The sequence below is a fragment of the Polyodon spathula genome, chromosome 3 (assembly GCF_017654505.1).
Source record: "Polyodon spathula isolate WHYD16114869_AA chromosome 3, ASM1765450v1, whole genome shotgun sequence".
Lineage (NCBI taxonomy): Eukaryota > Metazoa > Chordata > Actinopteri > Acipenseriformes > Polyodontidae > Polyodon > Polyodon spathula.
The window spans coordinates 22734512-22760493 of record NC_054536.1 but is presented as its reverse complement, the minus strand read 5'-3'; positions in this window follow the sequence as shown (position 1 = coordinate 22760493).

Below are 25982 nucleotides of genomic sequence, written 5' to 3'. Positions count from 1 at the left end.
TGTTTACATCTATTTCCAAGATTTCACTGACTTTTTTTTCAAATTTACAATTTTCATGATTTTCGTCACCTCTGTGACAAAATCATGCCCTTAATCAGGAGTAATTCTCCAGCTCTGTAAATTTCTTCAATCAAATCCATTTGTGGCTTACCCAATCTATTGGTGTATAGATTGATTACACTGACACTTTACTATCTTTTTAAGTTTTACCTTTTGTACTGAGTGTTTTAAAGTTCTGGTTTCATATGCATACCTGCATTGAATGCCGAAGGTAAGCTTATTTCTTATGAGTGTTTTAAGTTATGGATAAAAAAAAAAAAATAACCCTCAAAGTGTAGTTCCTTCCATGGCTTTCCAGGACTTTTTTCATACAGCCACCAGAAATTACTTGCAACTGACCTTGACTGGGTTTGAACCGGCAAGTTGTCTCCATTCACTTTTAATAATTGAAAGGTACAAATAATGTTGTGCCTGACGTGAGAATGAACAGCCCATAGGATGTGGACCTATTAGTAAGAAATAGTGGTTCTGTTAAAGTTGGTAGAATGCAATTCGTGTCAGCATTTTTAGAATTGTATGCTGGGGGAAGTAATGGTTGCTTCCCAGCCTTGGAGGCCCATCGGTTTGGTCTCCACAAAGGCAGCTCTCAATGAGCCAAGGGGAAACTCTGTCTTCTTTCTAAAGTCAAAAGCACTTATCGCCTATTTAAATTCATGAGGCTCTTACTCCACACAGCAGTTGCTCCTGTTCTGTGAAATATTGACAGTGACATTATTTTTAAACAAATAGAAATATTTCCACAGCAAATAATAATAATAATAATAATAATAATAATAATAATAATAATAATAATAATAAATAATAATTCATAGCACAAATAAAATTCCCATAGCACCAAAAATATTTTCAGAAAAACGAGAAAATGTATTTCTTAAAATGGAAATGACAGATTGATCATATGATCTTGGTAATACAAGACCCCAACATTATTCACAGACCATCTTCTTATTCATGTCCCAGCACCTTAATCAGAAACAACTTCATAATCACTCACCAGTTTCGAAATATTTTACATGATCAAAGGCTATGGATCGCCCAATTCAAAGTGTTATTCTTTGGAGGGAAGACCCCTCTAAAAATCACAAGTAGTCATTTTACTTGCAGTCTGCAAACAAGATAAAAGGAGTGAATTGGCATTATATAGGCATTACATGTAGCAAACATGCAGAGTGCAACCTAATGTTTATTTTTGAGTTGACAAAATAATAAAAATGTATGAAAGTGTTTGACTTTTCTGAACTGTCAAAAAAAAAAAAAATACAAATATATATATATATATATATATATATATATATATATATATATATATATATATATATATATATATATATATATATTTATAAGCTTTTTTTTTAGTTTTCATTCCCATAGGGTGTTCCTGGCAAATTAGTGGAGAGCACCTTTTTTTTTTTAACTTTTTAAATGCTATAATCATTACCATAGGGTGTTCTCAAATTAGTGACAAACTTAATTTTCTAGTGTTAAACTTGGTTTGTATACAAGCAGTGCCTAAAATTAAAATTACTCTGGTGACACAGAATAGCTCCAGTTGTTTTGAAGTTCTGGGGCAGGTTGCATAAAACATCTTAAGTGAGAGTTTCACTTTTTCTTTGTAGTGCTACTTAAGTGAATTATTAAGGAATACTTAACAGGAACAGTCAGTTCTACTTTACTTAAGTTTTTTTTTTTTTTTTAAACATTATGAAGTGTTGCATAAAACTACTTAAGTGAAGATTTGACTGTTTTAACTTAAGGTACCTGCCCATGTACCTTAAGTGACTTGATGATGTATTGTTTTAACTGTAGTATTTTACAGTAGTTGAAACTGCTTAGTGTAATTATTTTGGTTGATAATTACATGTTTTAACTTGGCATATAACTTGGTACTGTCAGTACATGCTGTAGACAAGAACTGATTATCAGCTACAATTGTCAGTTTATCCTGGAAAAGTCTCAAATATGTGTTTTTCTCTTTCATATTCTGTTTAATTTATAGTGATATATAATTTTGAAATGCACAAGCTGGTACAACTAACAACAAAATATATTTTATTTCCTATATAATATTCATAAGAGTAAAATAATTACTGCTTCTTTTTCACTTTTAACAACTCCTACATTCTTAATAATTCTTCTATACCTTAATAATAATAATAGCATAAAAATAACTCTCTTGCTTTTAAGGTCATTTGTTATACTGTTTTCACCAAATGGACTAACTGGTTATAAAAAAAGACTTTTAGCAGCTTTCTATTCTACTCAATTTAACAGAGTCACTGTAACTAGATTCAGTTAGAAGTGCTGCAGTACCATCCATGAGGCACTTTAACCTCTTCCAGAAGCACAATCACTTGATTAGCTGTAACTATGGAACTTGATTTGGCCTATTTATTAGCTCGAAGCATCTCTAAAGGATCTTTGATTAATTGGGGTTAGCCACCTTGTATAACAAGGTCAGTACTCCCAAGCTTTCACCATTTTCTTCATTTACATCAATTAGAATTAGGGGGAGCCTTGGGCTACTTGTGACTTCTAAAAAAAAACCTCTTGCAGTCTCCCACAGTGTAAGGTTTAAATATAGCACTAAATGGTCTGTAATGCATTTAATGGAAATTAGACTTACTCACTCTTTTGCTGTAGCTATTTCTTTTCTTTTTTTTTAAATAGCCTTAGCCATTCTTTTCTATTTTTGTGACTAAACCAATACATGTTTTAAATGGCTTTAACTTTATCGAAACACTGGATTATCATATTACAACTTTAACAACACTTCAACTTGCAGTGTGATTCCCCCAATATTGCAATATATAGAAAAATATTTTACAATATATTATGGCTCAAAAACATTTTTTTTTTTTTACTTTTAATACAAAGCTTTTAATGCTTTTAATGTTGATATATTGCATTACATGTTGGTATAGCTATTATAACTAGCTGGGGTCTGTCACTTCATCATATATGAGAAGTAGTAATTGAACTAAATATTATACTATATAATTGGAAAAATAGAAAAATAAATATTGGACAAAACTGTAATATACCGTAATCCTCTGAATTTAAGACACACTTTTTGAAACATGTTTTGCTTCTCAAAAATAGACTGCTTCTTAAATTCGAGTACAGTATAGTGATGCGTGTATTGAAATAGCTAACAAAAGACGTGACTACCCTAATACACAAACAGGAATGTGAGTGACTGCCGAGAAAAGACAACAAAGACGTCTGCCCGAATACACAAGCAGCAACCTGACTTACTGCTAAGAAAAGACGAACTAAAACGTTGCTGTGTAATCTTGAATCATCCATGACATACAGGCAGCCATTTTCAAAAAAGCATCATTAGCTTCCTGAGGAATTCATAGAGAAGCTTTTACAATTTCAGCATTTCTAACAAACAATACCAATAATGCTGATTAGACCCCCGTATTTTTCGACATGCCAAACGATACCACAGTTCACAAATTGGGAGAAAAACGGCCGCAAACTGCGTAATTGAGGTTATATCTTTGTAAATGCATATTTATTTGCTGCTCCTTAAATTTGAGACCACCTTAAATTCGAAGGAATATGTATTGTGTAAAGTATACAATACAGTAGAGGATATATTATCCTTTTTTCCACCTATGAAAATGTCATAGATTTTCATGAGATATCTTTTTTTTTGCTATAAATAAAATAACAAACTAATTAACAAACTCATTTGAAGGTACTGTGTAGTACACAATGAAAAAAACAACGATTTGGTCACTAACTTTTTACGACATAACATAACTCATGGAAATTTGGCCACGAGCAGAATAAAATAGGATACATTTATTTTGTGTGTGGTGGTATGTTGATGTTTATAAGTTGATCCCACATTATAAATGGTTTCTAAAATATACGGCAAAACTACTTGCATTAGAACTGTCTTAAAAAGCATGCCCTTAAAGTTTATTACGACAATGAGGTCATCGGAAGACTGCTAGTAGCAAGAAATATGTTGAAAAAATCAACTGTCTAGTGTCCCTTTTCAATTTAAAGAGCATGGTTCTCAGTTAAACACCATCTATTATTTTAACAGCCCTTGTTTTGAAAACCAAGCCAAGAAAAGTTGTGAAAACTCTAAATAAATTGCTTTTTACTTTAAGAACAACACCTCTAAATGTCAGCCTATAGGCCTTACATTTAAAGTAGACCTCTATTGAATCTTACATGTTCCCTAAGTAGCTCTTACTTTTGATAATCAGACCTTGTCAAGGATCCGAGGAACAGAGTCTGAAAATCTTCGTGGCTCTCTTCCAGTTAAAACCTTCACCACAAAAACCTCCAAAAAACTGCTCATTAGCAAACCTCTTGAATAAACACACAGATTACTGTGTGTGTGTGTGTGTGTGTGTGTGTGTGTGTGTGTATATATATATATATATATATAAATCTTTGAATTTTGTTTAGATATATATATATATTATATTTATTATATATAGATGTACATAAATATGTACTTGTACAATACTGTACAGTTTAGTCAATCAAGTTGAACAAAATTGGCAATTGTTATACAGGAATGTAATATTTGCATTTGTACAGTGTTTTCTTACAATTAAAGTGATTGTAGCTAACAAAATAAATTCCATAAATCTTATCCATATTGTACTTCCATTAGCAACATACGTTTAAAATGTGAATAGTATTGTAAATACATGTTATAGCAAACATGTATTTTCATTTTAAAAACATGATATCTGGTACTATTCTAGGTTAAAGAAATCACTGCTTGCAAACCATGCTTTCCAGGAAGTCCGTTACTGATTTACTACCTTGGTCATTTCACCTCAGCAGTGTTTTCTGGGTCAATATAAAGCTTGTGAGGTTTTCAGGCAGGAAAGCTATAGTATCATTAATGCAGTTCCTAGTACATCACATTTATTCATTGGTCAAACTACAAGCCAATTAACGGCATGTTCCCATCAACCTATTACGTATATAACCCTATTTTGCAAACGCAGCCCTGCCGTGCTTTGAGTTACCACCTCCTCCCAGCCTTGTCCAGAGAGGGGCAGTGTAAAGTCTCACCTGCCTAGTATTTTTTGTTCACCAGGTTGAAGACGTCACTTAGATTTTTAATTTTATTTTTTGTTTTTTAGCAGGCGGCATTGTAAGGCTCCGAAGGATGAGACTGTGCTCCAACTATTTTTATTCTACTTTTTATTTTTCTTCCACTATTATTTGGATTCAATGTTTTTGGAAATTTTAAGATCTTGTGTTATAATAAAATAAAATAAAATCCAGGTTTTTGTAATTCAGCCAAATATCGACTCCATCTCAAAAGATCCGGCCGAGTACCTAACCGAATGCCGAATCTACAAAAAAACTGTTAAGAACATTGAAGGAAACTGCTGAATGTTAATAGTTAATAATAATTTTATTACCAAATGGAAATATATCCCTGAATATGATTTCAGTTTGAAACTTACACAACTTATCGCTAGCCCCCTCCCCACAACAGAAACGTCAAAATACAGAACCGTTTACATTACCTTTACAAGAAAGAAGTGTTGCATCATTGCCTAACCTTCTGGTTTATTGCATAACTTTATTCCATGAAAAGTGTGATGTGAATGTACTGTTGCATATGGAGGTATGTTTACATTCAGCATCTAAGTGACATGTTTACCATCAATACCGGATTCATTTTTTATTTAAAGAACTAGACACATTGGTGGGATGTATTCAAATAGATGTGCGTCTGGGCGGATATAGGATTCGGATTCGGTTCACCAAATCCTAAGTATTCAGCTGAATCCCACCTCTGCTCAAAAAGTAGGTATTCAGGCTGAATCCAAAACTGAATCCTGGATTCGGTGCATCCCTAGTATTTTCAATACTGGGCAAAGAATGGAAATAACAATAGAATATATAGAACTGGGTAACACTTTACATTCTGTCTCCAATTACTGTGTATTAGGAAATGCATGCGTACGTATGGATAGTTAGAATGTACTTAATGTGTAATTTATATTCATGATGTAACCCCAATCTTAACCCTTTTCTGATACAATTGTGTACTTATACTGTGCAAATAGATTTACACGTTAAGTACAATGTATAATAACATTGTAATTATGTGTAAGTACACATGTATTTACTATGTAAATTCACAGCAATTAGAGACACTTAGTATAAAGTGTTACTTAAAATTGTGTATACCTAAGTAATGAAAATTAAACATGCCAGACCTGCAAGTTTGATCAGATGTGTTCTTGATTTTTGTTTTTGTTTGTTTTTGTGAAAATAATCCTAATGTTTCTTTAAGCATGTATATTCTCTGTCAGAAATATCTTTACCATCCCAACAGCAACAGTTTTATCATGTTGTATCTCAGTGATCTACAAATGTGGTGACAGGTTGCTGACAGGTTGCTGGGCCTTCAATCAGTTGATGGCCTGCGCCAGGTACTTTTTTTGTTTTTTAAATATTGTTTTTCAAATAACGTTTCCATGTCAAGATATGTTTTAAAATCTTACAAAGTTTGGGGTAAAACATTTAGTGTGAAAACCAGGATTTGAAGACTCTGTTAATGTCCTATTTTGCAATATGCCTGTGCAAAATGATTGCAAAAAACTTATCATCATGTGAAATTAAATAACAATATGCCTATATTCCTTTTTTCAGGCTTCAGTGCAAAGCACTCAGGGATCAATTTCCAAATCACCAAACCCACAAACTATAATGCTACTTCAGTGAAAATTGAAGCCTGCTAATTTGAAATGGGACACAATTATACAGTTAAGGGATTTTACTTTGTAAAGGAATAGCTATTCCTCTGTGCTCCCCTAGGTTGTCATGACTTTCTGACAAGAAAAGCTGTGTATTTTCATAGTGCAGTCAATTCTCCTTAATACGAATTTCAAGGGACCAGCAAAAAAAAATGTGCCTTATCATTAATTTGTATTATCAGGAATTTAAAGCCAAATGCATACAGTCAGTTTTTACTAGAGTTACAGTAACAGTGAAATCAAATTTAAATTACAGAACAATTAAACATATTATACATCTTAAAGTATTGTGTGTAGTAAGAGAACTTTTAAAAATATATACATTGCAAATGAACTGTACCTGAAACCTGCATATCCCATTCTGATCACTGGCATTTTTATGCCACAAAAGAAAGGTGTCCTCAACATCAGGGTATTGAGCAAATCAGAAACATTGACGACTTGCATCCACAGTTCGCTGTTCATAAGCCTGTATTATTGTATCCTGGTTTTTTATAATGGTTGGCAAAGTGTTAGTGGGAATGTTGAAATCTGTAGCGTCATTTTTCTTTTTCTTGTACGGTGTTGTAGTCCCCAAACAGCACTAAAATACACTGCAGAGGCACTAATGTTAATGCGAGTTAATACATGTACTAATATTCTTTACACTCAGATATTCGAAAATTCAGGAGAGTCTAATCCGAGTTCATTTTAATGAGAATTCGCTGTGGTTACTTGGTAAATGCATGTGTACTCATAATGTTATTATGCATAGTTACAATGTACTTAATGTGTAAAAAAAAAATATGCTATAACCCTAATCCTAAACCTAATCCTAACCCTAACTCTAACTCGAAAAAAACCCTTTTCTGACACAATTGTCTATTTATATCATGGAAATTACACATTAAGTATATTGTAACTATGCATAATAACATTGTAATTATATATAAGTGCACATATATTAAGTAACCACTATGTAAATACATAGTCATTAGAGACACTTCATGTAAAGTGTTTGAACATGTTTTAAACAATTTGAACATTGTTTATGTATATTGGGAAAAACAACACAATAGAGTCTATTTTAATGATCTAAACAGTGGCGAATTTAAAATGGCACTGTGGCAGGGCAGGAGCCCTGCACATGAAGATGAGTTTTTGTGTGGATGTATATTGTAAATAGTGTGTGTTTGTTATAATTATTGTAAATAACGAATGCAGTACTTGACGCTCCTGGGAAAGCCTGCCTGCTGTGTGTGATTGCCAGCTGTGGATAATCAGCAGATAGGTGTGTTCCAGCGAGGCGTCAGGTATAAAAACGTTCCGTTTACGGCAAGGACAACAGGCTGAATATCTTCCACACTACCCGGACATGGAGACGTGTCTATGTAATCCTGATTGCTGTCAGAGTGGCCCTGGATCAGAAGATAAAGAAAGCAAAACTGTGCCGACCCTGCTAACAGTCGGAGTCTGGGTTTGTTTATGATTGAACAGAGAAGATTAGTTTAGGGATTGTAGATCCCACTAATTTATAGTGAACAAGGTGTATAAAGTGGAACCTCCAAGCCTTAGGGAGTAGTGCAGTCCGTTTTCACTGCACCTTTTGCGTTTTGTACACTGGTCATATGTCCTCAGTGAGCTACCATTGTCGGTAGTTTCACATGAGCTGTTCTCACTGTGTGTGTACATGTAAATAAACCTGCGCGCCTGCGGAACGTGTCAACTTCAACCTCTGTTTCGATCTCCTGCCTGTCACTCAGCAGTGAATGCATACACCCACAAGCCAACAGCCTGTTACAGGTACCCTAATATATATTGCACTTTGCCACTGCCTGATTCTTGAATATTTCCTGTACTAAATGATATCCAATTGTAAATCTCTTTTGAGATGGAAAGTTTGAACCATAATGGGGGCACAGTATGATCAGCGGAAACATAAGGTATCTTAAGGAGAACAACATAAGGAGAACAACACATTCAGAATAGCCACCTGTGAACAGGATGGCTTTGTAGGGGTGACGTCAGATCAGAAATAGACTCCAAACACTGGTGAGTTTTATTACAAATAATAACAAACAAAAAGGTTTAAACAAAACACACAAAACAGGACACGGCACTTGAGGGCAAAATAAAAAGGTAAACAAAACAGTCAACATTAAGCAAGACAGTGGACGAACAGACAAACAAGTACCGTGCTTTCACTTCCAGCACGCTGTAGCAATTGTTAACTCAAAACCCCAAAAACTCCTTCTCTCTCCCGTTCTCCACTCACGAACACACAACCCTGAGTGAGTGAAAACATGCAGCATTTATGTAACTGTACTGAGACTAGATTGCTAATCAATCATTCAATTGGAGTCTCGGTACGACTGCACGTGAATTAATAAAAGTGCAATTATTATTTCACTTGCACGTGAAGTGCTGTGCAATCCTCGTGCCTAAATACAAATATACATTTTAAACATAACCCATATTTATAGCCCGTGTATTTTATACATAAACACCAACATTAACACACCAACATAAAACACTAATAAACATAAAGGGGCAGGACACTCCGCTACACCACCATACTACAAAAATCACACCTCAGGATAAAAGACAAAATAAAGTTAAGGATAAAATATGAAAATCTACAGACAAAGGCAATCCCCAATTGACCGAGAGACTTACATGTAATACACACACACGAGCAGAAACGTATTAAAGTAAATCTAAGGTTTTGTTTTTCTTTAAAATCAATACATAGATGAGAAAAAAAAAAATCTTTGTATGAAGATGACAGAATCACTTTAAATTTCTGATCACATTATCTACTCAGATCAGATATCATGAAAGTACGCACATGAACATATGTTTTCTGCTGTAGATTATGACAGAGCACAGTTATTTCCTGTCCAACTACATTTTCAATTTCCTGCTCAACACTTTTGTTTTTATTACATTGATAGCATGATAGAACATTTAGTATCCATGGGGACACTGTTGCAATGGCTGCAGCAGGACAGCTTGATAAAGACATGTATTAAACAGAGAAGGAGTTGCATACTGACAAATCTGGAACAAAGTCAAAGTAAATTAATTCCAGTACTGTAGGTTCCGCCCAAATACCTTTCAGATTAACTGAGTTGTTCTGCTGGGTAATGATCTCACTTTACAATCACAGAGCAGGCACGTCAATCACTGTCTTCTCCATGTCTAATAGTTAACTAATAATAAGGATGATTTGGTCCTGACCCAGGAGTTATGTCTATACAGCGCCACCCAAGGTAAAAATTTGTTTTGTGATAACACCCAGGGAAACAGTGAGGGAGTACTCAAATATGTTACCACCCTCTGTGATTGAATGCAAAACATCTCTGTGATTAACATACATACAGCTGATTATTATAGTCTGATGGCTGAGGTACTCCCTTAATCACAGGGTTACCACAAGGTTAATATTGGAGCTTGTGTGTCCCAGTGATTTCTTACAACACAAAATGCAATAAACCAGTAAACCACCGCTGCTGCTTTGATATTGAATATTCCCTTTACAAAATGATATCCAATAGCATATCTTCTGTGGTGAGATAACATGCAGCTTCTGATGGGTTCATGCAACTTTAAAAATCTGTTAATTCTGTATGATATTTGTTGCATCTGAAGTGGACACGAGACATGACGTAAAGGGTGTTGTTGACCTTTGCAATAAACAAATTAATTTATAAGGATTGAATTTCTCATTGAATGCATCATGAATTCAAGGTGTGCTTTCTGGTAAATACATTTTAAGCTGTTTCTGCTATTTGGACAATAGACTTATTTGTGATACTTGAGGTGCTCCATTTTCACTCTAACCTGCAGACCTCTAAAGAATAGGCTTTCCTACTGAAGCTCGGTTCAAAAACTGATTATCTTAGTGCTCCAGATTTCATCTAGGTCCTGATCTTTACTTAGTCCATTCAAGCCAATTTGTTACTGCAAATATAATTTTGTAAGTTATAATATCCACTTGGCTGAGGAGGGACATTTATTGAAGCCAATTTCCACTCTTGACCCTGTGGTGAGGCTGCCCTTTGCTGTGCAGCATTCAGCTGCCAATCAAGCTAGACTTTTTCATTAAATCCACTTGAGTGCCGATCTACAAATTAAGCTGTTACCACCAGAGCACATTTTTTCCACTTTTTGTCCTGGAGGCTCTTAAAACAGACACCTTTCTCTCTCTTATTCAGCTAAAATCCAAAAAGAAACATGAAAGTTGCACATCAACAAAAAGCATGAGATGCACCTGTGAAAGGCTGAAGAAAAAGAAGAAAAAAATGACTAATGAAAGGCTTGAGATTTAGAGAGAGGGGCAATTAGCCCTTATTGATGTGACATGGAACACACACAGCTGAATAAAGAAAGGGAGGAAAAAAATAGCCATGGAGACAAGCATTTGCCTTGACACTCTTGGCCCTCGAGCTAAACCAACCCAGATCGTTTCTCACACACACATCCAGCTGATTTCCCCTGAAGCAATTGACATTTACCCTGGTTGGATAATTGAGGAATAACATTTGCGTTACTATTTAACATGACCTCTGCTTTTACAGACCTTTCATATTACCTTAATAATGGTTGCTGACACCCTGGCAAAGCAGGAGGTGGTGGTGGAGAGAGCAGAGGAGTGGTGATGATTTAAGAAAAAGGAAGCTTATTATTAGAATGGCACAGTCAATGTCAATAAAAGCTGCTCTGCCCTTTTCAGTCGCAGGCGAGCAAGTATTAAGAAAAATGTATTAAAAGGAGAAAATACCCAGAGCCAGTGACATGCATCCTGAGCTAAAAGCAAAGGTTAATGGATTGACTGTTACCTGTGCGTGAGGCTTAACAATGCCCTATACACAAGGGGACTGCTTCCCTGACTTGTTTTCCATGAAACCAAATTAAATGGCTCACAATTATTTGGTAGCAAAAAGAAATAATTAAATGGCGACCTGTTTATTTTTGCATTTAATCACTGCTGTTGGCTTAGGTTTGCTTTCTGCTTGGGGATTTATTTTATTTGTTGGGAAATAAAATTATAAATAAAAGATGTTGAATGATCGTTTGTGGTATATGTGGTATGCCAGGCTTATGCAAGAATATCCTCCTAAGACGAATAAAAAACGTATACGACAAACAATCATTCATTCGGTATTTTATTTTACAGAAATCTATTTTTAAAATAAATAGAAATACAGTTTGTGCATTTTTAATATTATATCAATTAATTCAGGATTGTTTTACCTGGCAGATCTTCACTTTAATTTTCAACAGACTATGCTGTGACGCTGATTATTTCAAACTCTGTTTATGGCCACTTGGCAATCGTTTTTCAGTTAAGACCTTGAACTCAGCCTGTCAATATGCAGCCTCTCTGTTGTTTCCTACCATAACCGGTGTTAATTAAGGGGCTACAGACATTTAAAAGTTGTATAAAACACGTCTCAGTGGAAGTATTAGTTGAAATACTGAAGCGCACACCACTGGATTAGAATATAAACACATTAAAAACTAGTCCCGGTAAGCATATTAATATTTCACTTATGTTATTGCACTTATGTTATTTCCTATGCTAGATATGCCTACGTTTGTGATATAAAATGATATACGCTGTCTGAGTATAACAGCAAAAAGTGGCCCACGTTGCTGTTACATCCAGACGCAAATGCTCCTGGCACATCTACTCAGAAATCTAATAATTCTCATATTTAAGATTTAGTAAACATATTTTACAAGTACAATGGCCAAAGCTTTTATAAAACATATAACATCTCATTACCATAACAACATTCTCAAAGGTCTCATTCTTTTTTTATTTTTTATTTGTGGGATTTACGTAAAAGAATCAAAGACTGGGTTTATACTCAGCCAGCACAAAAACAAATGCCTTTATGTGGTACTACATGGAAATGGTCACAGATCACAGATAGCTATTGATGACACCATTGAAAACCTCTCAGTATCTTTACCAGCTCATAATAACTTACAAGCCATCTATTATCCTATAATGTTCCTATCTGCTACTTCTACACATGCAGACTGGTCTCAGTGGAATCTTAGAATGGACTCATATATATATATATATATATATATATATATATATATATATATATATATATATATATATATATATACACTCATTACAGTTCGTTGCTCACAGTCATTCGTCCTGCCCCTGTGTCTTTACCTTCAAAGTTTTCGCGACTACAAGTTTCAAAAGCGCTGATGTGCTATTTTTATACACAAACAAAATTATTATTATTATTATTATTATTATTATTATTATTATTATTATTATTATTATGGGTAACAAAACAATTTTTTTTTTTTTTTTTTTTTTTTTTTTTTAGTATATATTGCTTTGACCTGTTTACTAATCCTTAATTCAATTATTCCAGGCAGTCATTTTTATTTAGAATCAGGCATTTTTATGGTTCCATCCATCTGCTGCTGAGATATTGCTCTTTGTCAGAGTGCCACCGAGTCTGATAAATGACTGAATACTGACTGGTACACTTTATTAAAAAGTAATAACAATTTTTGTAGGCACCCTTCATGTCGTTAGGGGACCATGAATCAAAGGACACTGCCTGTCTAGGCCTGATAAATGCATCGTTTACCAGCTGAGGAGTTATTTAGGACTGGCTATTAATTTAAATCACATTTATCTGTACTGAATAGAGGGGGGTTGCTGTGCTTGGACTGCGAATGACCAATGGTGCAGCTAACTGCACATTATTTATTACTACCGCCTGCAATGTGCAGCACAATATTAAAAAGAAAAAACAAAACAAAACAAAACACTACCAATTACATTGGTTAATCTAGTCGGAACAGTAACACATTTCCTTGAAACAAAAAGGTGCTTTTATTTCCAGACATGAGATACTGAAGAATGCTTTCACATTAACGGACATTGTGCTTCAAACTGCAGTGTTCTTTTTCATCCTGTAAACAGTAGTTTGTAACAAACACATGAGCTTTAAACAATACAATACAATTGTCATTCACTTGCTAAAACGTTGGACGTGGAGTGAAAGAGCTCCCTTAGCTTGAAAACAATAAGTTATCTTACTCTGAAGGGTTGAGGTTAGTAAGGCTGTTCTGTGCATTTTTACTGATACCTTTTTTGAAATAAATGGAAATCTTTTAATCATCATTATATCATTATTTTCAGCCTGATCATCAGCATTGTCTGTTTTGCCAAGTTACATATCTTGCCAATAATATGCATATTTAGTTACATTATTATTCTTATTCTTATTGTTTAAAAATGAGTATGTAGAATATGACATTTAATTTGATCCACATAGGCCATTATTTTAAACTAATTTTATGATTTTCGAGACATATTGCAAATGACAGTGAACAAAGGAAACAGTGCTGGGTTTCATTTTTTAACTTGCTCAATTAAACAAAATTGCTAATACTGTACAAAAGAAATGTGCCAATACCTCTACTTTTTTCAACCAGTCCTTGACATCTCTAAGAAATTATGGGTGAAGGAGAATACATTTCAAATATGCATTCAAAAGCCACTGAGATTAAAATAATTGTTGCTCTTTGACGACCTTTGTAATAACAACAATTATAATAAATACCACCCCCCCCTCAAGTCCAGCCCGACAGCCCTTCAAATATGAAGCACCCAGAACCGAGACATTACACGTCAGCGCTTCCTGCTTTTAAAATGTTAAATCAGTTAATCAAATGTTCAGTCAATAATATATAAACAGCACATGACCTTATTTGTTGTCAGAATTAAAAGCAACGCTAACCTAAGGCAGCAGTCATTAAACCAATATTGCCTCATAACCCAGAAACAGATGGGCATAGCACAATCATTGCAAATGCTATTTCTGGAGGAATTAAAATAAAGTCGGTGTGTTATTTCTCAAACTCCTGAAGGAAGGCTGCTATATGTTTTGTGTAATTAATTTCTGGGAGGATCAGTGTTCCATGGTAATGTCTTTTTGACACCAGTGTCTGCAATCTGAGATTGGGTTCGGTCAGTTGACTCAATATACAGTTTTGTCTGATTTCTATCCATAATTACATGTGGAGAGATTTTTGTCACGCTCACCCATTTCCTGCAAAGCAAAAGGCCAGTGTGCTGAGACCAGCCTTTCTTTTGTAATAACTAAACTCCTTGAAGGTTACAAAAACATTAGATGAAAGGCTAAAGTAAATAGGTATTTTTTTAAAAAATTTTGAAATAGGTATAGTGATTAAATAATGCTGTTTGCTGTCGTGGGTCAAAAGTGCACAAGATTTAAGGTCATTCAGATTAAAAACAGAAGCCTTGGGCCACGGCCTCTCTATGCACTCTGAAGCCTAGCCCTGAGGTCTTTTTACCCTATTCCCATTTGCTCCTGACTCAAGTATTTACAATTAAAAAGGACTCGACCGAATAGATACCTACCTGTTCTCCAATAGACCATTTCTAAGTCCTAAAGGTTATCTTCTGAGCCAAAACAGATCCAAACGACTAACTTCTTTGTTTGAAACCGATAGACTTTCTAGTGACTATTTTAGCTGTTTATGTTTATTTTACCTTGTGTGCCATTTTTTGAAAATAATCTCCCATCCAGAAAATGTGCACATTTACTTATATTTATTTTATTTTATATCAAAAAGAGTAAAGTTCAAGAAGTAGACTGGATTTTTAAAAATTATTTCAATATGACCTTTGACCGGGTATGTGAGAACTTTTTTCTTCCACACAAACAGCACCAGCTTCTTATGTACTAAGCCAAGGTGCTAAGCAAATTAAAAGGCACAATTTCAATGTTTGCTTTGTATATTTAGAGTATGTTTAAGCACTACGTCATGTTTGCATAACCCGTCTTTAGACTTTCTCTCACCATGCTGTTAATTGAAAGATAACAGAATTAAGTTACAAATGTCTTACAGAAAGTGATGTGTACTGTAATGTCCCAGACAGTCTTCTGATTAGCAGATATTTTCCTTTCATTAATTTTCATGAAGTCCAAATGTCTGTTAATCAATATAGAGACAAACGATCCTTGTGTGGATACCCTGTTAAATCCTATAACCTATAGTCACACTGTGTTATTATAATTTGTTCTTTCAAGATCCATGTTGGGGTGCGGGCTTATTTCAATGCATGCTTGTCAATCCATTAATTCCATAACTGCTTAGCCAAGATGCACTCTCAGATGGCAAAATGAGCAAAGATGCTTTTTTTTTCAGACTTTCATAGAACGTCTCTTCCACTCCTCAGGGCTTCGTCAAGCCAAGGACACTATTATGTCTCTATCTGAATGTCACGAATACAACAAATGGGTCATGGAAACATGTATCTGATTTATTCCATACTTTAAATCTGATAATATTTTCTTTTCTTGCCAAACAGTCTAACATAATCTTGGCGCCAATGTAAGCAGGTGTGATACATATCAGTATTGAACAGTTAACTATGTATAATGTCGTTTTTAAATTCAAGTAAACACCTATTCTTGACATTATACTCATCCGAACATCTGTGCAATTATTTATGATTGCTTCAAAAGACAATGAAATGTTTGTTTACATATAATTACTGTAACTTAATAATTTCACCTTAGATGAATATTACCTCTTGTGACGAATGTGTTGTTATGTTTTGAGTGCTGTACCTTCAAAATAAGACAATGTCTCATGCGAGAGACTAAGACGAATGAAAGAGAGTAGGAGAGAGTCTGGTGTAAACGGAGGACATATGTTGTTTGATACTGCTGCAGAAGGGATAGTTATGTATAGCTCATGAGATATAATAAAAATATTAAGTTGAATTCCCTGAAACTCTGAGTGATTCATCACACTCTTAATGTGTAAATTGTTATTTTTCATCTACTTTTCCATAACTTAATTAGATACATTTTTATTGATTAACCATATAATTAAAAATATGATCAATACAACTATGTCAATCAATCAAGCAGCTATCATACTAAGCATGCCAAGGCTCGTTATAAAAGATAAAATTAAGCTCTAAATATTCACTTGTTCACCTGACTATAGCTCACTAGACAAGCACAAGCGATTTAACAAAATGTCAATATTTCAGTTTTTGTTGTAAGATGCCAATCTGTATCTTACTACTCAATCTGGTATAGTCAGATAATTTTGCCTTATGGTTAGACAACATTTTCTGACAAAATCAGATACTGCAAGGTCCAGTTTCTGTTCTCCTCAAAGGTGTCCCCACTGAGTAATGAAGGACTGGGGCCCTCTGGTTGTCCCTTACTGGGACATCTACAGCAATTTCAAATGCCAACTGCGAGTGCTCTAAAAAGCAGTCTTTGAAAACAATGAATGCCTGGTTAACACCAAAGTGCTCAAGTGAAGCAAAGAGAGCTCAGATGGGAAAAAGGAAAAAAGAGCAGGTCATCTGGTCAAGCGGAAGCTGAAACAAATGCTTCCTCCACCCTCACATGGTGTGCTAACATCAAGACTTTTAATTTCCTCTCTCTGTGTTTGTATGTGTGTGCCCATATTTGTGGCATCTTTTCCGAATGACTAGCTTCGTTGATCGGATGGCTCTTTCCTCCTCGAAGGCCAAACCTCCTCAGAAGTAATTGAAACTAAATATATTTTCAGGGACTGAGAGAAGAAAAATAATTGTTGGGTTCAAGTCGACTAAAGATTAAATCGGGATCTCTGTCAATTTGCCTGAAATTATTATTTTTTTTCTTTTTCTTTTTGGGCAACCGATTTTTTCTGGTATCAAGCGAGAGCTAAAGGATATTTTAAATGCTAAAAGCAATAGTAATGGCTAGGTAGAAAGTGCTATTGATCTTTTTATATATGTCGTAAAAAGAAGAAAGCACATCGCTGTCAAATTGTATTTCTAAAACATGAAATCAAAAGAAAACAGGATAGTTTGTATACAAGGAAAAGCATCATATTCAGCATGCTGAAAAAAGTTATTGCAGAGGTTTGTTACCTGTCAGCGCATTGATTCCACATAGGGTGACCAACTGTACAAGTTCCCAGGACTGTGCTGGAAAGGAGGGGCTTCCGCTGTTAGTCCCTGTTGGCAACCAGTGCAGTTCAATTGTAAGTAGTTTGGATTTAGGAATATGCAAATGGTATATATAAAAAAAGGATCTTTATCAACACACTTTTAACATAATGCACAGACAACCGCAAACACACTCCATTTTTAAAAACTTGTGTAAGAAATAGTTCTCTGTATTTTCATACTCTAACAGAGTTCAGTATTGCTGTTATTATACTGTTCCCACTAAGTTAGTAATGAATACTGTACGTGATGTTCTCTTAGAGCCCCCATTGTAAAGCAAGGGGGTGAGACAATGAGGGTCACTCCAAGATTGTGTAAGAAATTGACATCTTGTGTTCCCCATACTCTAAAAATCACAGTTCACTATTGCATTATATTATCTAATTTAAGTGCTGTACGAGGGGTGAGGGGTATATCCTATATAATGTATAAAAGACATGTACCTAACTTCAAATAGATATTATATGACATATATACGATATAGGGATAATATATGTAATATATATATCCTCTATATCTATATATAGATATATCTATATATATAGATAATATAAGCTACTGTACCCCCGATAAAGCTGAAAAAATGCTATATAACGAATACAGTATTTTTTTTTTAATTCTTTAAGTGCCCCTCCTGTTGTATTTATGTGTCTTGATAGTGTCTTCTGTTGTGCTTGAAGAATAGATTATTCAGAATCTATAACAATGTACTTGTGCATGCAAATGTGTATTTGGCATGTATTTATTTAAAAATGGTTCTAGGTGTGTTTCAGTATTTCTCTTTCTTTTCTTTTCACACAATGCATGCTACTACACCAAGGATAATTAATGTAAAACATTTTGACAACAGGCCAAGCCTAGCATGTCTCTTCAGCTGGTTTAGGTGATTTGGCATGAGCTGAGCACAGATCTCAGGTGAAAGGCTTCAGGCTACAGCAATCAGCCCTGAAGGCAGCAGGTGGCTCTTTGACCACAGATTGCACGCCCCTGACTTCTCATTCAGTACCACACCAGATAATTAGTTACAATTTCAGTAACAATTTTCACACAAAGAAAATACCCTTGTTAATTAGTAAAGTGTAGTACAGCAGAGGTAAACATGGTAAAGCACAACAATAAATATTTGTACAACATGTACTGTGGTAAATATTGGTGCTGCATCACCAAACTGTTTAATTTTAAGTAGCATGTAAGTGACATACATGATCTACTGCCACGTCTGTAAATACCAAATTAGAGCAACCAGCATTATGCAAAAGTAAATCTTGATTACCTACATCCACCATGCATGTACATGGCTGTGACATACAAATAGACAGGCCACTTATCTCCAGATTCTAATTCTGTCAATGGCTTGTCCTAAAGAATGTCCTTGGCAAAATCTATCACAACTGGATAAGCAGTTATACAGGATGTATGTAAAACTCTGCCTCCGTGTCGCCAGGGGATATGCATCCCCAGCAGTAAATGATAACAGTTTTTACCTAGTGACAATGCACATTGTGGGTTAAAATAGATCAGAAGAATGTGGAATTCGTTTATGTTAAAAAAAAAAAAAAAAAAAAAAAAAGTATTATTTGTAGGTTGCTGTACAAACCACTGGAGGAGGTTTTGTTATGGTTTCTCTAACTAATTTGTAAAATGAACAGGTGCCAACTGGACTTTGGAGAGTAAAGGTTTGAAGACTGAAGTGTTTAAACAATAATTAGAAGACATTGATTAAGTATTATTTATGTAGCCAAGCAAATTAGAATGTTATTTTTCAAGTATTATAAATTAGCATAGCACGTTTTTTTGTTGATTTTCATGAAAGCCACTGGGCTATACAGATACAGATGATTTTGCACTTCATGTGTCTGATTTGCACATGTTACAAAGCAGACACTAGATGGCTGCAGATAATGGAAAAAAAGAACAGTAACTGGGAAAGAAAGAAAAATAATTTCTAAAAAGACACCTAGTTCAGCTGCCGGCTCTAAAATCAAGACAGGATCAAATAATTGAATTTATATAAACCCACAAACATAAAAACAATTCAATAAATAAATAATGCAAACTAACATAACAATAATGTGTTTTATGCCATGCTTGCAACATTATGTATATAATTTTCTCTATTAAAAATCTTACCAGGTATTACCATCTCTAAATGCACATACTAAAACAGCTTGGCTTGCCCTAGGTTTAATGTCATTTTAGAATACAAAGCTGTGTATTTCCCCTTTGACATTCATTTTGTTTCAAAAGTGTTTTTTTTTTTTTTTTTTTTTTTTTTCAAAAGTTCATAGTTACAAAAAAAAAGAAAAAAAATATTTTTCTTTTTCTTCCCTTTGTTGTTTTAATGTGTTCTTTGTTTTACTTTAAACTGCACTTCACACATTCAGCCCAGGAACTATTGATCATATTCCTTCCCCTGCTCTATTCCTGTAAATGCCCATTGTAACTGTTCAATAGCAGTGAACTGTAATCTTTAAAACATTACGAGGTATGAAGTATGCAGCCATCATTTTTAATCGAAGTTAAGCGAGAAAAAGGGTGTGAAAAATTGTCAACCTTGTGAAAAGTGCAAGGTGTTGCTAGGCAATCTACGGTAACTTTTCTTTCAGTTAATTTCCTTTGCTTCTGGCTAAATGGTTCAAATTAATCTTCCTCATAGATAGCTTTAAAACACTACCATTATAGACATGTTTAATGGCTAAACGAAAAAGACCAAACTTATAGTAGGTGTGTTATAAAACTATTATGATGGAATAAATCTAGCAAAAACCAACCTACCCAAGGATTACATTTCAGGCATCGTTATCCTTATACTCACTTTTAAAATGTACCTTATGCCAAAATAAACAACAATTGTGATAAAGATAACTGTTTGTATAGTATGCAGTTCCAGCATTTAATAATGGCATGGTTATCCTAATTTGTAGTTTTTTGGCACTTTTTAAAAGTTGCTATAAGATTAGCAGCGCCATCAGAGAAATGTAATTCCAGGGTTAGTTGCAGGAAGAAGCAGCTTCTGAACCTCGACTTTTGTGTGATTACATTTTTTACAAGGGATACAACAGTGTTCTAATAAAGAAACCAGGATTTGTAAACTTTGTTGCTTTTCTCGAAGGAGAATCCGCCCATAACCAATACATCATCAGCAAGAGCACAAAAGCTCTGTGTGCTAATCTTTCTTGTTGCTTCTTTTTGTTTCGGCTGCTCAGTCAAGCGCTGGGAAGCCGAAACGGGAGTTGACCGTCTCGAGGAAGGGCTGCCTTCAGCTATGGATTTCCTGAGGTTTCCCCCTAAAAATTAAAATAAAATATGTGAGTAGGGGGTTTTTCCCTACTGCTGAGCGGTTAGTTTTAGATCTGCAGGGTGAGTGGTCGGGTTGGAGAGGCTGGGCTCTCTCCCTCGGTGCAGTCATGTTATGTGGGACGGGCCGTGTCTCGGCTGCTGATTTTCATTAAATTCAATTTTTGGGGGATAGGTGACAGAGTACCACTGTGGAGTGTGTTAATTATTTATTATTATTTATTATTATTCATTCATGGTTTGACGGCCTCATCTTTTTGGGGGGAGGTGGCCATAGCCACTTCCTATCTGCGGCACTGTTGTGCATGTAACTGTTCGTATATTTCCAGCCGGCTTCGCGCAGGTAGCCGTCGGGCACTCACGATGAGTCCTCCGGCCAAATTTATCTTTCACTTGGGCAATGAGCTCCCTTCACAGTTCATAAATCATATGTAATTACAATCGCAATCATCATCATTCATTCATTGCCATTCATAGAGGATTCTCTGTGCTGAATTGTAAACTTGGTTGCGTTTCTGGAAGGAGAATCCGCCCCTAACCAAAATGTCATCAGCAAGCACATAAATGCTCTGTGTGTTATTCTTTCTTGTTGCTTCTTTTTGTTTCGGCCTCCATCCTCCCCAGCCACCACCTTGCAGCGTGCCTTGTCCCGGAGGGAGGTGGCCCATAGCCACTTCCAATCTGTGGCACTGGTGTGCATATAACTGTTCATGTATTTCCAGCCAGCCTCGCGCAGGTAGCCCACGGACGAGATCGCTGGCCAAATTTATCTTTCACTCAGGCCCTGTGCCCTCCACAGTCATCGGGCCCTGAGCGCCCTTCACAGTTCATAAATCATCTGCAATTGTAATCACAATTATCATCATTCATTCAATGCCATTCATTCATAGTGGAATCTCTGTGCTGAAAGCTAGGAAAAAAGGGTTAACTAGGAATAACAAATAGTGGTACTGTATTCAGGCATACTTTTAAATACTGTATGCCACTTTCCTACAGTTGTTATATTCTTTTGGTTTATCATAGTAAATGTGGTTTTCATAATGTAAAATCATATTTCTTTGTTCTGCTACTAAAGAGACATATTTGTCTTTCCAATGAGATATTAAGCCATTTCACAATCACTAGAGCTGTGGGATATAAATATATTTTTATTCGGTGCATTACCCTGCAAATGAATGGTAGAGCCAAGTAAAGCCAATTGAAAATTTGATGGAATACCTGAGACCAGTACTTTGACAATTGGTTACATCTAGAGAACATGTAGATTAATGATCCCCTAAGTGTCCCACATCTCCAGCATTTATTAGAGACTAGCAAATTACATGCAAACATTACTGACAGTGATTTACTTTTCAGAGCTCAGTCTTACAACAGGATATATTTACATATGGAAACAGATTTAAAAATAAATATCCTTGTAACCTTCATGTACCTTTTCAAAAGAGCAAAGAAATAAAAACACTTGCTGATACAAGTCTCACCAGGTTGAAATTTGCATTCAGCAGGAGAAACAAAAGAACTTCAAGAGATACTGGAACAAGACTTGGACAAACACTTGTTGAATTTCATCAAGTCAGGAAAAAAAACCAAAAAAACGTAAGAGTCGGAAAATATTATTATCACACAATGATAAATTTTGATAATATATTCTGACCCATACATTATATATACACACATAGATTACCATGGATGAACTTGTTCACACATAGATAAATGTTACTAATATTTGCTTGTAATTTATGGTCCCCTTTGACGTGACCCTACCCTTTACCAGATTGACAAACGACAGCCATTTGATCGCTCTTGCTTCTGTTACAGAACAACAGAGAAACTTTCAGTGTGGAATTTAAAAGGTCAATTTTTGACTTTGCAATTGATAAGAGTGTCAACTATCTACCCTTAAATGCCAAATATCCATGAGTGCAGCAAAAGTAATGAATTATGAATACGTTATGATTAAATGAGGGCATACAATGGGTTACCTAGCAATGTTGTTGATGCTGAATCATTGTGATAGAGACCCATTTTGAGATCATCCAGCTACTAAAAACTGGATGAGCACTGATGTGCCGGGTGGCCTCCTCTTGTTCATACATTTTCTAACCATAAGAACATACATGAAAATTGTATTTTAATAAACCACTACTAAATATTATTAACACTTTAAATACGATTTTTATAGATGCTAACTAATCCTCAAACTAAAGGGAAACATTTGACTTGCTAAATGTATACTTTATTTTAAGATTCTACAGGTCAAAAGTACAATTTAAGAGATGAATGTAAAATAAATGTTTTCATGTTTTGTCATCAGACATTGACTTTTGGAAGGTAAACACTCTATTGCAGGACAATGTTTGGTGCTGGTAGGTTGAAACACTAAGCGCCCGCCTTCACTTTGCAATGCTTAGTGCTAATTGGTTAAAACACTAAACACACAGCCGATTCATGACAATATTACAGGCAGTGCAGGTCATCCATACACGGCTCATAAGTTAACAAGAGCACAGTTGTGTTCGGCCACACCAACAGCACTCCCACTTCCAACATTCTTAGGCACCAAAATAAATACATAAATAAATAATGATAAAGTATGTGAAATGTACCTGCCCCAGACTAATGCAGTCATTGATATACTGAAATCAGAGATTTCAGTATATCGTGAGCACTGGCATAGCTAGAACATTTTTGCCACTGGGGCACAAATAAAAATATCTCTAGAAACTTTCAATTTTTGCCATTTCTGTTCTGATTCAGTTTTAAGCACACCTATGGCCAAACGTTTTGCAGCAGCTAGAATTTTAGGATTGAGACAAAATTAAAACCAAGGCATGCAAAACTTTTTGCCATAGCTGTATGTCAATGCCTAAGGTTTAAACATTCATAAAATGGAACCAAAATGCATGTCCCCATATTAGCTTATTAAATAGCTAATATTAAAATATATTTTCATAACTTACGTGAATATAGATTCATATTCATTAACAAGGTGTATTCTTTCATTTTTTTCCTGAAAACGTCCAGATTGAAAACTATAGTCATTGGTTTAAATAATGCTTTACCATTTCATTTATTAAAGCTAATGTCAAATAATGCCTAGAATAGAAAACACTATATGTCAGATGGTTTGGCAAGTAATAAATAAAAAATATATGCCTTTATTTAAGTATTAATATTTCATGCAGTTTTCTGACTGCCTGCCAAGTCCACATTCACACCATCGTTTTTTCTTACTGTTACTAACGTTAGCCACGGTGCAGACCTTGGGTCAAACCAATGTGTTTGTGTGTGTAGGGAGAATGTATTGTGATTGTTTATAAATGTCATCCATCCTCTGAATACTTTTCCATTTTTATATTTTATTTTAAAGATTTTAAAGCAAACCAATGCCAGATGCAACAAGGTATAATAGATAATGAATGAATGAAAAAAGTGCAAGGGTAAAATATATAGTTTGACCCCCTCCTATTCAAAGTGGGGGGGCACATGTCATTTCTGTCCCGTGGGTTAGGTGCCTATGCATCAGAACAAAACACTGATTCATGTGATTTTAAAAGTTATATTAAGATCATATTAGTCATTTACAGTGTGAAAATGTTCTAATGAGAGTAATCTCTCCCACCCACAGTTCGCCAAATATTTGACTAATTAACAAACTCTCAATCAGCCATGGGGCAAAACTAAAACAATTTTGGCAGGCAAGGACTAACTTCAGGGTTGTATTTGGAAAAAAAAAAAAAACACTTCATAAAACAGTTGAAAAGCCACAGACACTAACAGCTGTTGTAACCTGCAAGACAGCACTAAATTTAAAACAACATTTCAAAGGATTACATGTCAGCATCAAATAACGCCGTGGCACTGAAACATGGTGCAAGATGTTATCTAACTGTAAAATGGGTTTACTTACAGTATGGTTACAATACAATAGCACATTTTGGGACAAGGTGAATAAACTAAACTAAAATTACTTGCCTCTCACCTGGACCTAATGTGTGTCAATGATCATTGTGATTACAATGTTATATATAAAAGTTACACCTCTGCATCTCGAACCTTGATTGCTGGGCATAACCTTGGTTGTTGACATTGCCTGTACTGTATTAGATTTTAATGCACTCTAATCATAGTTTTATTTTTTAAGTATGATACATTTCTTACCATCATATTGGTATATTTAAATTGACACCATCAATTTTGTTTTTGGGTAATCACATTCTAAAAAATATAAAAACACTACATTATTGTAGTGATGTATCCTTACTTTTGAACAGGAAATGTAAAAGGATAGCATGGTGATTTGTTTACTAGACTCCAGCTGAAGAGTTTACAGTAAGTGTGCCTTAAAATCAAAACTTAATTCTGTGTGCTAGCTAGGAATGCAGGATACACAGAAACTCATGATGAGAATAGAGATTATCCACTCACGTCATTATAGCTGGAACAGATAATTCTTTCTCTACACTGTTGCTATTAGAAAAAAAAAAAAAAAAAAACAAAACATTCTAACTATTTTCTTTAAAACATCTTTTTAAAACCCAGATTTACTGTGAACTTGCAGTAAATTGTCAGCTGAAAAAAGTGCCGAAAATGTTCATGAAGGATTTCAAACATAATGAGAGAAAAAAACAAATTGCTTTATGAAACAGATTACTTTTTTTGTCAGTTACTTATAGTTTATCTGGACAGTGCTAGATATCTGAAAAGAACAATATTACCTAACTGTCTGTGTCTTTGTTTGTTGTTGTTGAAAGATGCTGAGCTCCAGCTGAGACAGGCTGTGAGGGGGTATGCATGTTTTTTTTTTTTTTATAATTTATTTATTTGTTTATTTAAACAGTCGATTTACC